Here is a 15996-nt window from a genome sequence, read left to right as displayed (position 1 = left end):
CACAGTGCAGGGAGTGAGGCAACCAGTCATGGAGTTTTCTCTGGTGTGAGAAGAAGGTTGTAACATGGACCGAAATGTGTCCATATTTTCATTTTCAAAACTGAAACCTCCTGGGTCAGTTATACATATTAACTGAGCTTTAAGAGGACAGCACTTAAACTGTGCACTTCTCTGAATGCTATACGTGATGCTATAACTGATACACGATGGACAGGAGAGTATATTGTATGGGGTCATAAAAATTTCTAGTGTGAACTTTTGACACCCACTGAGGAAAAGCACGGAACTCAGTGAGAAATCCTACCTGGCTTGTCCCCTTGCAATGGTGGTATGAGGGTTGAAACCATTTTTCCCTCTGGGATTTTGCAGAAGGCTCTGAATCTGCAGTTTCCTTTAGCAGGGGCCTTATTTTGGCAGGTATTTGCTGTCTGCGGAAAATCCCAGGGGCATCTGACCCTAATACTGGCCAGCCCTACATATCTAAAGATTGTGTTTTCTGATCCCTTGTGATTTGTAAAGGAAAAGCGTACATCATGCTCACTTTCCATGGCTGTTACTTCCACCTTGAGAAATTCCTGGCCATTTGCAGTTGGAGTCCAGGAAGGCTGGAGTTTGGTGAGGGGACTGTACTCAGCAGGGATATAATGCAATAGAGTCCACCTTCCAAAAGCTGCCATTGTGTCCAATGGTAGCTTGATGTGTGGAGATGAATTCTGGGAGATCTCTAGGTTCCTTTTGAAGGCTGGCAACTCTACTTGCATGCCTAAAAGACAAAACTCCTCCATGCACCCAAGACTAGTAAATTTTCTGATACTTGAGCCAGTTCAACACAAAGAAGACGCTATGCAGATTCTTCCCAGGGTCCTAATGTAGTGATAACCAGGCCACTCAATAATCACCCATCAATCCAAATGCCACAGATGGCATCCCACCAAGAACTCCTTCATTAGGCTGCTTGGCTACAACTGTGGGGAAGGGAGGGCTTCATGCAGCCTGGCCACAGTGTTTGTAAAGGGAGGCCTAAGCTGGGCCTTGGGAACGAAAATAATGTAGCTAATGAACTTCCTCATGGGAACTGCATTTATCTAATTCACTCAAGTAATATTTTACTACTACATTTATCATATTTAATAAAGTGCTGTTAAAATGTTGCGTTTTGGGCTGTGCGGCGTGCAATTTAATTATAATATTTCACTGACAGTATTTCTGAGGAAGGGAGAAAGTCCTGCTCCTCACATCCATTAATAACACACTTAATTTTTCTAAGCTACAAAGCCATATTTCTTTAGCCAGCTGATTTTGTCCCCTTGAGCATATTCCAACATTAAATCTTTCACTAAACCACCTTTTAAATCATCTGAGATGTGATTTTCTTCAATAAAGATGACAAATTCATCACCTGGGCCATTCTTGGGGTCCCTGGTCTTCTGCTTTCAGCACTGGAAGGACACAAGTGAAAGACAGGAAGTCAATAATTTCTTTGTTTGCTTTTCTTGGGTAGGTGAAGCAGACTCTCCTCCTTACATGTCACTTGGGTCACAGGCAGCCAAATACCCTTACAAACCTAAGGAAATTCTTTTTAGAGGAGGAGTTTTTCAGGAAAGGAGGACATACCATTTCAGTTTTGTTACTTGTCGGTGCAGAGCCTCTTCAGCATGATGGATAAGCTGATGAAAACTCACTAAATACATCGTTGTTTTTCTGATCTCTGCACAGAAGAGTTAATTTACTCCACAAAACTGATTTTGCTCTGCACGGTGAACTGCCTCTTCGGTGCTTTAAGTGTCATTTAAGTGTTGTTTCTGAAAGATGCTTTTCACCGATTCATTTCTCTCCTGCCTGCCTGAGATGATCTATTAGCCATGCAGAGAAGCTCTTTAGTTATGCAGATTTGTAACTGCATTAGAGAACAAAGCGGAGTTGGCAAAACTACAGGGGGCAAGGCTATGTATTGTTTCATGCAGAGAGCATTGCAACGTAGTTTTTCAACAGACTATATTCAATGCAGAACAACGATTGTAATATAATAAAGCGGTCTAAACTGGTTGTTTTTTAAACTGTTTTATTTGGCTCCATGCAGAATACCTCCAGGACTCTCAGCTCTTTCAGCCTATGTAAGCAAAAGAATAAATACAGTCAGCTTTTAGATAAGCTGAGAAAGGCTACAGTGCAATAAATTAACACATAATTAGCCACATTTGTTGATAAATAAATGACTAGTGGAGGCTTTATCAATGCACTGTGATATGTCTCTATGTGATCAGGGGTGAATAGGATTTCGAGCTCCAATTCAAGATTTTCCAGGACCCTGGGGAAGTTGGGTTTTGGGCCACCATTTCCTCTATTGGAATTTTAGTTGGGGGATTTTATGATATTACCGGCCCTGAGTGTTAGGAGGATGGAACATAAATTAAAAAATATTGTTAATTTATTATTATTAAAGGGAAAGCAAGCAATAGGGAAGTGATTCTGTAGATGCCTCCACAGAAATTGATCTCTGTAGTCAAGAGATTGGTTGTAATCCCAGGAGATCTACAGGCTCTACTTGGAGGTGGTTGGCAGCCCTAGAAATAAATAATCATCCTTCATATGAGAACTATTGATTTATTTTTATTTATATTTCGACTTTTAGCCCACCACTTCCTAAAAACTGGCTCATGGTGGATTACAAACAATCATTTCCCACTAAAATACCATTAAAACCCATTAACCCTCCAATTCTAATAATGAGTTTACCAAGCAGTGAAAAGCCTTACCCTCCAGATGGTGGTCCCTGGCTGGGGGTGTGTGTGTGTTAAGGGCTGGGGGGGGGGCATTAAAGCCAGTGACCTGGCTCAACCTGTGGGTACTCAAGATCTTCTTCCCTCTAGCCTCAAAGACCTGGTAGAAGAGCTGCATTTTACAGACCCTACAGAACTGTGATAGCTCCATCTATATGTCTATATATCCATCTGTGAAATGTGTGTATTGCTAAAATATGCACTGCACTTGACTGAACAGAATATAAAGAATGTCCTGCGGAAGGGCATTGGAGGAGATGTGTATTTAGCATAGTTAGAATAGGAACTTCCTTATGATTTTCAAATATCCTCCTCCTGTGCCCTGATTGGCTTAACGGACTTCTTGCTCCTTTGAGCATCCTCCTCCCTGCTTGTCCCCAGAACAGCAATCAAACAGACAGAATGACTGCAGACAACCATTAGAACAAATAGTTAGGTCTCTCCGCTTTCTATACGTAGTTTTGTCTTCATGAATAACACTTTTATTCTTTAAGCAGCCTGCTGTTTTATTCCTTTGCATATTCAAACTCTGCCAGCATAGATAAAATGCTGCAAAGTTGCAGCTGACTTATGGCATCCTGTAACATTTTCAAGGTGAGGGACCCACAAAGGTGGTTTGCTATTGCATGCCTTTGTGTAACAGCCCTGGACTTCCTTGATGGTTTCCCATCCAAATACAAACCAAAATTGACTCTGCTTAACTTCCCAGATCTGATGTGAGCAGGCCAACCTGGGCTATCCAGGTTAGGGCAAACGCTGGATGGTAAAGAGGGCATTTCCCTTTTCCCAGTTTCCCCACTGCTAAATGGCATCACCCTGAGGAACATATCCCCCCTAATAACAATTCTTTATTGTCAATACTTTAAATCAAGTGGCCTGCTCAAAGAGGTCATCCAAGTATTCATGCTTGGCAACATGCACACCTACATATCCCCTCATGTCACAAGACAATGGGAGTATTTATTTAGTTGCAGTCTGGAGTATCTTCTGCTTGATCCCACATAGTATTGAGCAAAAGATCAAGAAAAGGAAAGCTCCCTCTGTCTATGTGCTGCAGAAACTTCCTTCATCTTTTGATATCGGTCTATCTACCCATACAGCTATGAATTCTTCACATACTAACCTCCTGACTTAACTCATTTTTCCTCTGAATTGGGCTGTTTTTTCCTTTTCCAAAGCCTAGTGGGTTCCCTCCCACCCCACACTGGTCAGTAGTTAATATACTTAAGAAATTGTACATTTAAAGTGTGGCTGACCCCGTCTGAAGATTGCTGTCATTAATCTCAATCCAAATCCCATTTTAGGACACGACAGCTTCTCCTAATAGACTGCCATATTTGGTTTTATTCCTTTCAGGGATGCATATTTTCTTCCTAGTGAAACAAAACACAGTGAACTCATCGACAAAGCAGTTGCTTTTTCTGTGTAAAATAATTATACCCTATCTAATTGTTACATAGAGCAGTAAATTTATCAGAATAATAGGCCCGAAAGATACAGATTCAGAGCAAATGGCACCCACCCAACAAAAGTCAAGAATCCAGGTCTATAAATGTGCGGTATCAAGTGATGGAGAAAAGACTACATAAGAAATCTGAACCAGGTTCAGTGCTGTTGGGAAATGGTTACTCTCCCCCCCACCTGCCCCCCCCCCCGCAGCATCCTGGTACATTTACACAACTAGAATTTCACAAACGTTTTCTGGAGTTTCTCAAAACTACTTTTCTCCATAGCTTTAGGAAAGATTGTAGTAAATGCTGGATGGCTGCTCTGCGGATAGCAAAATCCAGCTTTTCTTGGCTATATGGCAGTCAATTTTTCCTGACTCCATCATGGCTATTTCCCCCCCCCCTTTACCTCCAGTGACCTTCCAAGTTTTTTTTTAAAAATGGCACTAGAATATACCAAAGATGTAAGACATTTTCTGAGCTTTCATGTTTTATAAAGTAAGTTTCTAGTCCATTTCCTTGTGGAAATATAAGGCAAAAGGGGTATCTCTGCAACAGAAGGAGCTAGATACTTAAAAATACAAAGTTGATAATTCATAGAACCTGTTACACCTATTGGTATAACAACATACTGATATAATAATATTCTGTTGTTGTTTTTTTTAAGTCGCAAAAGCCCTGGTGGGCAGAGGGGGAAGAACCACTGTATGAGGGCTATGGCAGGCAAACCGTGGGGAAACCTACTACGTGGAACCCTGTTGTTGTTGAACTATCCGCAACCACAGGGAAACCACACAGGCCTGTCCCCAGGTAGAAAATACTCTCGGGTTGGCATCCTCCAGAGCAGAGTTCTTCCAGACGTACACGTGATCTCTAGTGATAAATCGCGCCAGAGAAAACAGCTGCTTTGGAGGGTGGATTCACCGGCATCACATCCCTGCTGAGCTTCTTGTCCTTCCCAAAGGCTGCCCTTCCTAGAATCCCCTCCCCCCGTTTCCCAACCAGGAGCTGGCCACCCTACAGCTCTTCTAAAGGCTGCTTCCAAAAATCCTCCCCGACAACCAAACTGCCACTCATATTTTATCTACTATATCAGAGATGCATTTCAGTTCTCTGGAAGTCTGTGTTAAAGTACAGCCAAACAATCCAATCTATTGGCAGATTTCCTTCCCGGTTTAGCAGCGTTCCTCTAAATGGTCTAATCTGTACAATTAGTTGATTATGGCCTCAGTTTTGTGAAGCATATGTTTATGGTAGAACAATCTGCTTCATTAAAAATATGCAGCTAATTTGGAATCTGAATAGATGGCCTGGCACTAAATCACATTTAAACCCAACCCTGAAGCCTTTCCAGGGAAATCACTCATCCATCCAGCATGGAACCAATTGACATAGATTCTTCTCTGCCAGATTCCTATGGCCTTCTGTGGGGCCTGTCATTACCAAAACATTTTGGGAGCCATCCAATTTGTGTGTAACTCTGAGAGTACTCAGCAACCTGCCTACATGTACAGCCCTTAGTCTGTCCAGAACTTTGCAGTGGACTGTGGTCCAGTTGAGCAGCAAGATATGTATAGAAATCTCTCCATATGCATGAAGGGTTGGGTCTTCTAGGGTTTCCCCCCCTGCTTTCAGATTTGTTCTCTGGGCAATAAGGAAAAAGTGATTGGGGGGGGGGGGGGAAATGTATACTAAATTGCTAATTATTTTATTTATACTGTGAGTCTCAGGGGAATTAACATTGTCTTCTCCCTCACCACCAGTTATTTCTTCCAAGATCTGCTGTGGAGTTATCAGTATTGTCTGGAGGTCCTTTAACATTGGTAAAGTGGGACACCATTGACTGGGGGGGGGGGGTCCTTGATTCAAAATTTGGTCTATACGGAATAACAAAATTTTTCATAGAATGCATTGAACGCAAAAATAATATTGTAATATATATATTTAAATTGCAACATAAGTACAATTTGCCAGGTGCCCCCAGATGTCCCTCCAAAAGTGGGACAATCTGGTCACCTTATCTAAAAGTGATAACGATGGAAGATAAAACTCATCCTCCCAAGGCAAGACTAGAGCACGCACACACAAACACACACATTTAATCATGAGAAGAAAACAAATACAACAGCTAGATGTTATAGACATCAAACCTCCCAAGTTCCAATTGTAACTTTCAAAGTAACTCTCAGAACTGCAAAAGATTCAGCCAGTTGTGACAGAATGAAGGTACAAGCTCTAGGCTGTTGCATGGTGGTATATGCTTACTTATGCCCAACTTTCAAAATTAAAACCAGCTGTGAGTTTGATCTTTAAACCGAGGTGGCAGGAGGAATAGATGTTTAACCCACCTAAGCCAGTTCTCTTCCTATGGGATTCTAGATGTGGATAATACATTACTGTAATTTAAACAAAGAGGAGGAGGGAAGGAGGCTGTTGAGGGGAAATTTTGAGCAAAAATGTCAAATGGGGCAATAATTAAGGATTTCTTGCCTCTTGGAACACCTCCACTCAAAATTGCAATTTCCTGAAGCTAAAAAGACTCTAGACTGTTGTTATAGACATGTGTATAAAATGGGTAGTTTGTCCCCAGTTCTATTTCCAATAACAATTTCTATGGGAGAGCTGTGTATATATCAAAGTGCATAAAAATCTCTTTGACTCAACAAATCAGTACTCAAAGCCAAGATAGGAATATTGCCCTCCCAAGACATTAGGCATTTACTTGCCATCCTGGCCTGTCCAACATTGATATTCATATTTTCAAAAAATGCCCTGACAAAATCTGTTCAGAATACATTCAGCCACTGCAGCCTCTCACAGTTTAAATGCTGGTTTACAATTTCAGGTCACCATCTTAAACAGCTGATTTCGGTCACAGCTGATACAGTGTGGTGAATTTTTTGCCAGCGGCTATTATAATAGCAAATAGGCCAAGAAATATTGACCTCGTGTCTGTTTGGTCTTCCAATGCAACTGGTTGGCAACTGTGTGAAACAGGTTGCTGGATTTGATTCATCACTGGCCTAATTGAGTAGGCTCTATTCATGTCCTTATGTTCTCATGACCAAGCAATAAGACTAATAGTGAATCAAACATGTACAATGCTTCCTTTTGCAGTGAACCAATAGACTTTGAATGTAGGGAGAGCCTCTTTGAAATTTTCAGACCGTTTCCACACAGAGGCACAAACCTCACACTGCCGCCTGCTTGCAAATGCACAGTTGTAAGCCAAGTGTTTGCACGCCTGCTCATGGGAGAGCCCTCCTGTGTTTTCCCTCTGCCTCATGGTGGCTTTTTGCCTCCTGATGAGGCTGTAAGGCAAAACAAGCCAAACTTCTCCCCCCGCTCCTTGGTTTGCTGATCACAGCAAGCCACCAATCACAGCTCTTCTCTCATGGATGGAAACTTTCTTCCTGCCTGAGAGAAAATTATACAAAACTTCATATCTCCTATGCACAATATTTCAAAAAGTCACAAGACTACAAGATTGCATAATGTCTCCTAACAATATATGTATACTAGCAAGAACGCCCATTGCAACCAGGAATGCAATGGGCGCTAAGACTCAGGGGACACCAGCAGGCACATCTCCCTCTTTCTCTCCCTCTCTCTCCATTGCAGCAGGAGCCATAGGAGGTAATCAGGGCTGTTTGAGGGCTCGTTTGGGCGTCTCTCTCTCTCTCACAGCAGGAGCCATAGCAGGTAATCAGGGCTGGTTTGCAGTTTGGCAGGGGTCTTTGTGTCTCTATGTCTCTCTCTCACAGCTGGCTCCTGCAGCGTCTGAGAGCAAAGTGGCTAACGTCCAAGGAAGGAGGGCGGGAGCTGTAGTTGCAGGACCAATCAGAGTGCGTTTGCTGGCACCCTAATTGGCCCTATTCCAACTCAGACAGCCAGGACACTCTCCACCTTCAGGGCTGTTTCACAAATATTAAGAGGAACAATGGATAAGGATAACTCCCAACAGGACCCAGGAGCTCAGCCTGTTTTGCATCAGCTTCTGCAGGGGAATATACTGAGGAGCAAACAACTACAAAATATATTAATAAAACCCAGTTATTATCAAAGATAGCATGGACCACCATAGTATTAAAATAGTGCTATGCTAATTAATAATTTGTTATTAATATATACCTGAATAAAGCTTTTATTTTAATATAAAATTGGTTGTAATTATAAAGAAGAGCAAACAAATGATTTGCTGTCTATCTGTGCCATAAGCAGGTATTTAGAATACGTCTAAAAGGCAGAGAAAAACAAAAATATTGAGATGTAAAGTAGGGTTATAAAGCAATTAACTATGTAGTAAGGAGAAATACCTATACTTACTATTATCCAGCCTAGAACAAAGGGAATCCTTCCTAGGCTATCCATAAAGATGACAAATGTCGTGTATCTCTAGCCACAAAGATCCATGAGTTACAAACAAGACACATTGCTATATAGCAAGTTGCCACAGCTAGTTAAATCCAAGGGCCATTCCGCACTCGTCCAAATAAGCACAATGGTTACAAATTGAAATCGCTACTGTTTTGCTGTTATGCACAACGTCGTTGACAATCTGCAACACTCATGAAACCGATCCGCAAAAAGCGTTTCATTGTAGCGCTTTCAGGGAAATCCCAAAAAGTGGATTCACCCTCCGGAAAGTGCTACACTCTTGCAATCAATCTACAACCCTAGCGGGAAAGTTCTGTGCATTACCATTGTTGCGGTTTCTGCAAAGTCCCTCCCCCTATCTCTCTCCTCTGATCTTCCGGCGAAGCGATCGCCATTTTTTTTTCTCTGAGCAAGCGAAGATCAATGCACCGGCGAGCCTTCGTTTACCCAGCAAGGCTTCCCTGGCTGCAGAGCTGTTTTAAGTCACCAAACACGAAACAACACACAGCCCCGTTTGCTGGTTTATTTTCACTTTATTTTTCACTGTATTTTCAGCCGAAAATCGCGCCCGTGCCGGGGGGGGTTAATTTTTTTTTCACTCGGGGGGAGCGTGGCAACGATAAAACGGCAGCTCACACGCCACCTGCTACCTAGATGGGTCTTTCCGTTGCAACGAATCAATGCAGATTCGTTGCAACGTGGTTTTTTTTAAAACTTACTTAAAGGGAAAGGGGCTTTTTGGGATCATGATAACGGCCGCCCATTGGCTGCTTGACAGCCAGGGGCGGGACGAGCTCAGCAATATCGCTTCCTGGCTAGCGATTTTTGCCAAGACCGGAAACCTGTGGGAAACGATAGAAACGCAACTGGATTCCACTACAAAGCCAGGTATGCATAACGACGAATTCCACTATTTAAAATAGCGTTTTTTCGTCCCACAACCAATTTGCCACATAGATCCCGGTGCGGAATGGCCCCAAAAATTTAAAAGGGAATGATGTCTAAACCACCTATTGTTCTTTTTAAAAAGAAATACTAATGGGAAAAGGGCATTATAATCATAATATCCAACAGGTGAAGAATTTGGATGTGTGACACAGTTTACTAATGTAACAGAACTAATTTTTGCTATATACTCCCACAGTCATGTAAGGAGTTCTTAGTCTGAGGAAGAGGGCTTGCACTGTGCGAGTGGAGAATAAAGCTTTGTTGGTCTTCAAGGTGCTACTGGACTCTGATCCTATTGTGCTACTTCAGACCAACACGGCTACCCATTTAAATCCAGGGAGGAGTTTTGGATGAGAAATATTTCAGAAGCACCACCCCAACTTCAAGTCATCCCGACTGCAGTGCAGATTTGTAAGCAAAAGTTATTTGGGTGCTTTTCCCTGCCTGCCTCCTTTTTGTGTATGTGTTTTAGCATTCCACCTGGTGAATCAATAATTCAGCACATGAAGTGGAAGCAAGTTTCCCAAGCTGTGGCATCGCTGGTATTTCGAGCAGAGGCTGGATTCATGGGACCCGAGTGGGGCTCTTGATAGTGATAAAAGGAATTTAATCTTTGGAGACTTGGCGGGCAAAGTTTGATTGGTGGGAATTCAAAGCTGGCTGGCTGACATCACAAAATTTTTTGGCAGTCAGCTTATGCATTGCTGGCTCTTCAGAGGGAGGGTGGATAGACAGCTCCCCAGTGGTCACCATACCGTCTGGAGCAGCAGGAAAGAGGAAGGGTCCAGGAGCACCTTAAAGACCAACAAAGTCTCTGGCATGGGAGGATCGTGAGCCACGGCCACAATGATTGTTGGTTTTCAGGGTGGCCCTGGCCTCTTGTAGATCAGTGGATTGACTGCAACCCCACCTTCCTCTTCAACCGGGACCAAAAGCAGCTGACACCAATCCCGTGTCCTCATAACAACACTGTCAGGTAGGTTATGTGGAGAGGAAGAGAGAGCAACTGGCCCAAGGCCGGTCAGCGGACTTCCATGGCACAAGTGTGGATTCAAACCCAGTTCTTCCAGATACCAGGCCATCATCATTCTAACTACTGGACTCCACTGGCCCTCCCAGGACATACTGGCACGCTCTGGTTAAAAGGGTGGGGAGGAATGATACTACGGAGACAAATGCAGTAAGTGAAGAAAGACACAAGACCAAGGTGATACAGTTAAATTATGAAACTTTATTAGAATTAAATTACAATAGATTTAAATTAGATAGAATTGCCCACATTTTGACTCATTGTGCTAGCCGCCAGCCAAGACGGGGCAGCTAACAAATGAAGGCAGTGCAGAGAAGGCGAAAACCCCGAGTCCACCAGGCCCAGCAGGGCGGGGTCCCGGGGAAAAATTCCTTCTCGGCTCCAATTCAGGCAACCGGCTGGAAACAGCCTGCACGGTCTGGTTAAAATGGTGGGCAGAGGCCTGACCTTACCCATCAGGCCACCGGAACAGTGCGACATCCTCTTCTTTGCCATTGGCCGGTCTTCTGCCTTCCTTCTTTCGGCGTCCTCTTCTCGCTAACAGCTGGAGTCTTCGGCTCCTGCATCCTCTTCTTTGCTGTTAGCTGGCGTCTTCTGCCTTCCTCCTCCTCTTCTTGCCAATGGCAGTCTTCTTTGCCAGCGGCTGGCGTCTTCTGCCTTCGGACTGCAGTCTTCTTTTCTTCTTGCCAACGGCCGGGGACTTCTGCCTTCGGACCGCCCTCCTCTTCTTGCCATTGGCTGTCTTCGTCTGCCTTCGGCCCGCCGTCTTCTGTTCTTCTCGCCACTGGCGGTCGTCTTCTGCCTTCGGCAGGTTGCCTCTCGCTCGGGAGAGGAAAGCTCAAATGGCTCCCGCGAGGGGAGATCAACATGAGAGCTCAGCCCATCCCAGGGCTGGGGAGGGAATTACCTCTCTGGGGAGGGTTCGCGTCCTCCTGAGGGAGAGGCCAAAACGCGCGGCCTTTTATAGGTGGGGGTCCCATGACCGAGGGGGGCAGGGACCATTGTGAGGTCAGAGAGGGGGCCTGGCTTCATTGTGACTCAACAAAGTGGGGGCCTGGCTTCATTGTGACTCAACAAAGAGGCCGGGCAGCCCTCTGAACTCATGTTCAGAGGCAGGTTTGTGGTGTCTATTTTTAGCAAATTATTTTTATTTATATTCCTTAATTGATTCAATGGATCTGTAATCCACCATTCTCTCTAGTGGGCCCCCACAGCGGACCGATTGGTATCCTTTCCTCCATTTCCCCTGAAAACAACCCTGTGAGGTAGGTTATATTTATATATTTAATTTTTTTTCTACAACACCTTTTTCTTCAACAGGGACCCAAAGTGGCTGACTTAATCCTGCTCTCCTCTGATTCTAATTTGTAAAATAAACACACAAAACAAAGGCCGTCACAAGAAAACCTCTCTGAGGATGTTCATTGATATTCATTGACGATAAACCTGAGCAAGGCTTTCATTTGATCCTGTCTTATTTTAACATCTTTCTAAATATTAATTGCCCCAAAATTCCTATCACAGGACAGGACAATAACATTACCATGACCCCATCCAATTCGCTACTTCCTGCACTGCATCCTTTATTCTCTAAGTTCATTTTGTGGCCTGTCCTGACTGGACTAAGTTTCTACCTCGGAGACATCTTTATTGCAAGCTCTTCAAAACTTTTTGAAATTGAAGGAAAATCATTGAAATATTAGTTTCCAGTCCTTTCATTAATTCAGTATTCACTTCTACTTCCCAGGGCATTTTAATGGCATTCACCAGAGTGTTCCCCTGCATTAATAATAGTCTAAATATTTTTGGTAGTTAAGAGTCCCCTGATCAAAATACTTGAAATTCAGTGAATGGATTTGTTTATTTGATATGTATTGTCCTTCTTCTGAAGAGACCATAACCTCTCATTTTACCACTTGAATCCAGCCTCCCCAGGGTAGTCTAGGTTTCAGCTGTTTATCAGCACCATTCTTGTCCAGGACTTTTTTCACAATTTGGTGTTCATGGAGACCTGGCACTGATAACTGTTCTCCTCTCTGCCACGGATGCTGGCCAGGTGACTTTGAACTATTCTCGCTCTCGCAGCCTGTTCTCACTTGCAGGGGGGTTGTGAGGAGTAGCAAGAAAAAAAGGCCAATACAGAGTGGAAAAAAGCACAGCTCTACACGACAAAATGCTCCGTTCAAGGACAAACATTGTGCTGCAAAACGGCTGGACCCAAGGCCACCATGGAGAACCTTCACTCGATGCCCCATCATCACTCTAAACATCTTCTTAATACCCAGATAGGCAGGTCGGAAGCCTCTTTAGTTCATCATTGACAGATGGGTCGCTTGACTCGCTTGCTTCCTTGGCCACTTGCGTGAGCCAGGCGGAGGGTGCTAGCATTCGACTGGGGCATATTGGAGATTTGAAGGGCGGAGACAGAGGAGGGGGTAGGTTGGAGATGGGAAGGAGGACTTGATGGCACTGTGCCCCAACAAGGTCCCTGTCCTCCCCAGGGTCCATCCCCTAAATCTCCAGGAGTTTCGCAGCCTGGTTGTAGCAAGCTCTCCCCTCTAGAGGCCCGGGGGAGCTTGGCACACCGGATTCCTCATGCCCAGCTCTAAAGACATTCACGAGAAATGGGTAAAGATAGGGTTGCTTCTATCTTGCCACAGGTTTTTATATCATTTTATAAACCACTTTCTCCAGCGGAACTGCTCTTTGTAGCCTGCAGAGCAGTTGTAATTCCAGGGGATCCCGAAACCTCACCTGGAGACTGGCATCCAGAGAAAGAAGCCCTACTTTCCAGGTGGAACGGCTCTCTGTGGTCTGCAGAGGAGCTGTGATTACAGGGGATCCCCAGGCCCCACCTGGAGGTTGGCATTCCGAGAAAGCAGCCCTTTTATTCGGGGGAACTGCTCTCTGTGGCCTGCAGAGGAGCCATAATTCCAGAAAATCCTCAGGCCCCACCTGGCGTCTGACATCCTGAGAAAGCAGCCCTTTTATTCGGGGGAACTGCTCTCTGTGGCCTGCAGAGGAGCCATAATTCCAGAAAATCCTCAGGCCCCACCTGGAGTCTGGCATCCTGAGAAAGAAGCCCTATTCTCCAGGGGGAACTGCTCTCTGGCCTGCAGAGGAGCTGTGATTACAGGGGATCCCCAGGGCCCACTTGACGGCTGGAATCCCGAGAAAGCAGCAATATTCTCCAGGCAAAACCAGACAAAAGGATTATGACCATAAGAATAATTTTATGATTGGGAGTCACCACGAGGATCTGTACTAAAAGGTCGTGTCATTAGGAAGGTTGAGAACCACTACTCAAATTATAATTATAATGATTAGCTCTGCAGGCAAAATTGGCTACTTTGGAGGCTGCATTCTGAGGCCTTGTACCATTTCGAAGTCCCACCTCCAAACCACCAGGAATATTTCCCACCCAAAGGTAGCCAACCTCCAGGTGGGACCTGGAGAGCTCCTGGAATTACAGCTCATGTGCAGAGTATAAAGTTCAAGCTCCCCAGGCAGAAAGGGCTGCACAGGCCTAACTGTCACATCCAACCACTGTCCTCACTTTGCCTCAGGCCACTGACTGAGCTGGTAGGGGACTGGTGAGTATACTCCCTCCCCTCTCCTTTCAGGCTTGCTATGAAGGTTGTGTTTCTGAGGGCAATGCTGAGCAGTCGGTGGGGCCACTTGTGCTCCCTTTGAGGGGGGCGGGGCTGACAGAAAAGCCCCTTCTCAAACTACTGTTCTGGCCAGCCTCAATGCTGGAGGGAACAAACAGGCCAGCCATGTTCATTTCTTCTGTGCAACTCTCTGAAGATTTGAGGCCTACTGCACCAGGTTGTTGTGCAGATGAAACAGGAGGCAACAGGACCTCCGCAACAGCATCCAGTTGCACCTGCACAACAACCCTGTGTGATAGGCCTCAAATCTACACAGTGTTGCTTGGCTGATCCTCGTAAAGGCACTTTTGTGGGCCAAAAGCTCTGACTGCCAATGCACAATTTGGGAAAGAAGTGGAGGCATATTAAAATAAGGAAAGATTGACAGGCTTGGGCAGTTGAGTCTGATGGAATTTATTGACCAATCAGAGACTCGCCAGGCTACTGAAACCTGCTCCCCATTGTCCAATCACAACCCTGGAGAGAAAGCAAAGGCTAAATCAATGGGAGCAGTATTCCTTTCCCCTGCTTTCATGCTCAGGCCAAATCTGGTGGAGTCCTCTGCTGTGCTGTCAAAAGGGGAGTGGCTGAGGATGATTTGTGGAGTTCATTCTTTCCTCCTGCCTTAGACTGCCTGAGAGGGGCTCCCCCAAGCACCCTGGCCACCATTTCTAAAGAATTTTAAAGGCCTTGCAAATGCATACCATGCCAGGTCCTTTGGATTGGAATTTTTTTTAAATACAATGTTATTCATATATCTTGTGCACACCCCGAAATATGAACTCTTGCCTCGGGCAAAGGCCTGACCTCTGAGGTTTTTCAGCTGACTTATAAGCCGCCGAGCAATATCTGCAATCATGGTAAAGCAATGAGTTTAACACCGAAAAATAATCATAAAAAAATAAAATCCAAATAAAACAGTGTTTGTAGTGACAAATATGCAACAACAATGTACAACAAAAATCTAAATCCTGTTTATTGTGCGACCCTCGGGAATCTAAAGAGACATTCGACATTCTTAATGTTAAAAAGGAATCCGGTATAACAGTGCCTGTTTCATGCTTCCCTTCAGACACATGACCCCTTCACAATGCCACCTGGCTCACAATGACATTTGTCTCACCTTTAAGCAGCGACTGCAGGGGCATTTTTCTAGGACTGATCCTCCATGCATCCTCCTTTGTTTCCAACGATTGGACAATGAACAGGACTTGGAATTTTTGCTTCTACCTTGCTGTGTATATTTGCGAATGCACCACCTGTATTAATGTTTTGGTGTTATCTTCTCCGTGTGCTCCTATTGCTTGAAGAAACAGTGGTGTGTTTGTCATTGGCCACTAATATAGGAGGCTTTAAAGAATACAGGTGGATAGACGGATCCCCAGGGGTCCCCACACCTGTCTGGAGCAGCAGGAAAGAGGAAGGGTCCAGGATCACCTTCAAGACCAACAAAGTCTCTGGCATGGGGGGATCGTGAGTCATGGCAATAAAGATTGTTGGTGTTCAGGGTAGCCCTGGACTCTTGTATATCAGTAGATTCACTGCAACCCCACCTTCCTCTCCAACCGGAACCAAGAGCAGCTGACACCCATCCCGTGTCCTCATAACAACACTGTCAGGTAGGCTATATGGAGAGGAAGAGAGAGCAACTGGCCCAAGGCTGGTCAGCGGACCTCCATGGCACAAGTGTGGATTCAAACCCAGTTCTCCCAGATACCAGGCCATCATCATTCTAACTACTGGACTCCACTGGCCCTCCCAGG

The 15996-nt window shown here is 44.7% G+C and overlaps 1 long non-coding RNA gene across 2 annotated transcripts in view; it reads right to left on the bottom strand.

Annotated features, from left to right (window-relative positions):
- Nucleotides 1-1170: 1170 nt before the first annotated feature.
- LOC143831802 (uncharacterized) overlaps nt 1171-15996 on the bottom strand; it is a 58880-nt gene continuing 44054 nt past the window's right edge. The window contains exons 2-3 of one of the 2 annotated variants that reach the window (XR_013228974.1): nt 4037-4153; nt 1171-1439 (exon numbers count right to left, since the gene is read on the bottom strand). This is a non-coding gene — a long non-coding RNA (uncharacterized LOC143831802). Of the gene's footprint in view, nt 1440-1957; nt 2111-4036; nt 4154-15996 lie in introns of those variants that run through there. The other variant, XR_013228973.1, reaches the window with a different exon arrangement.

Source organism: Paroedura picta, chromosome 3 (genome assembly GCF_049243985.1).
Source record: "Paroedura picta isolate Pp20150507F chromosome 3, Ppicta_v3.0, whole genome shotgun sequence".
Taxonomy (NCBI): Eukaryota; Metazoa; Chordata; class Lepidosauria; order Squamata; family Gekkonidae; genus Paroedura; species Paroedura picta.
Note: the sequence above shows the minus strand (reverse complement) of the source record. Positions and strands in the feature narration are given on the sequence as shown.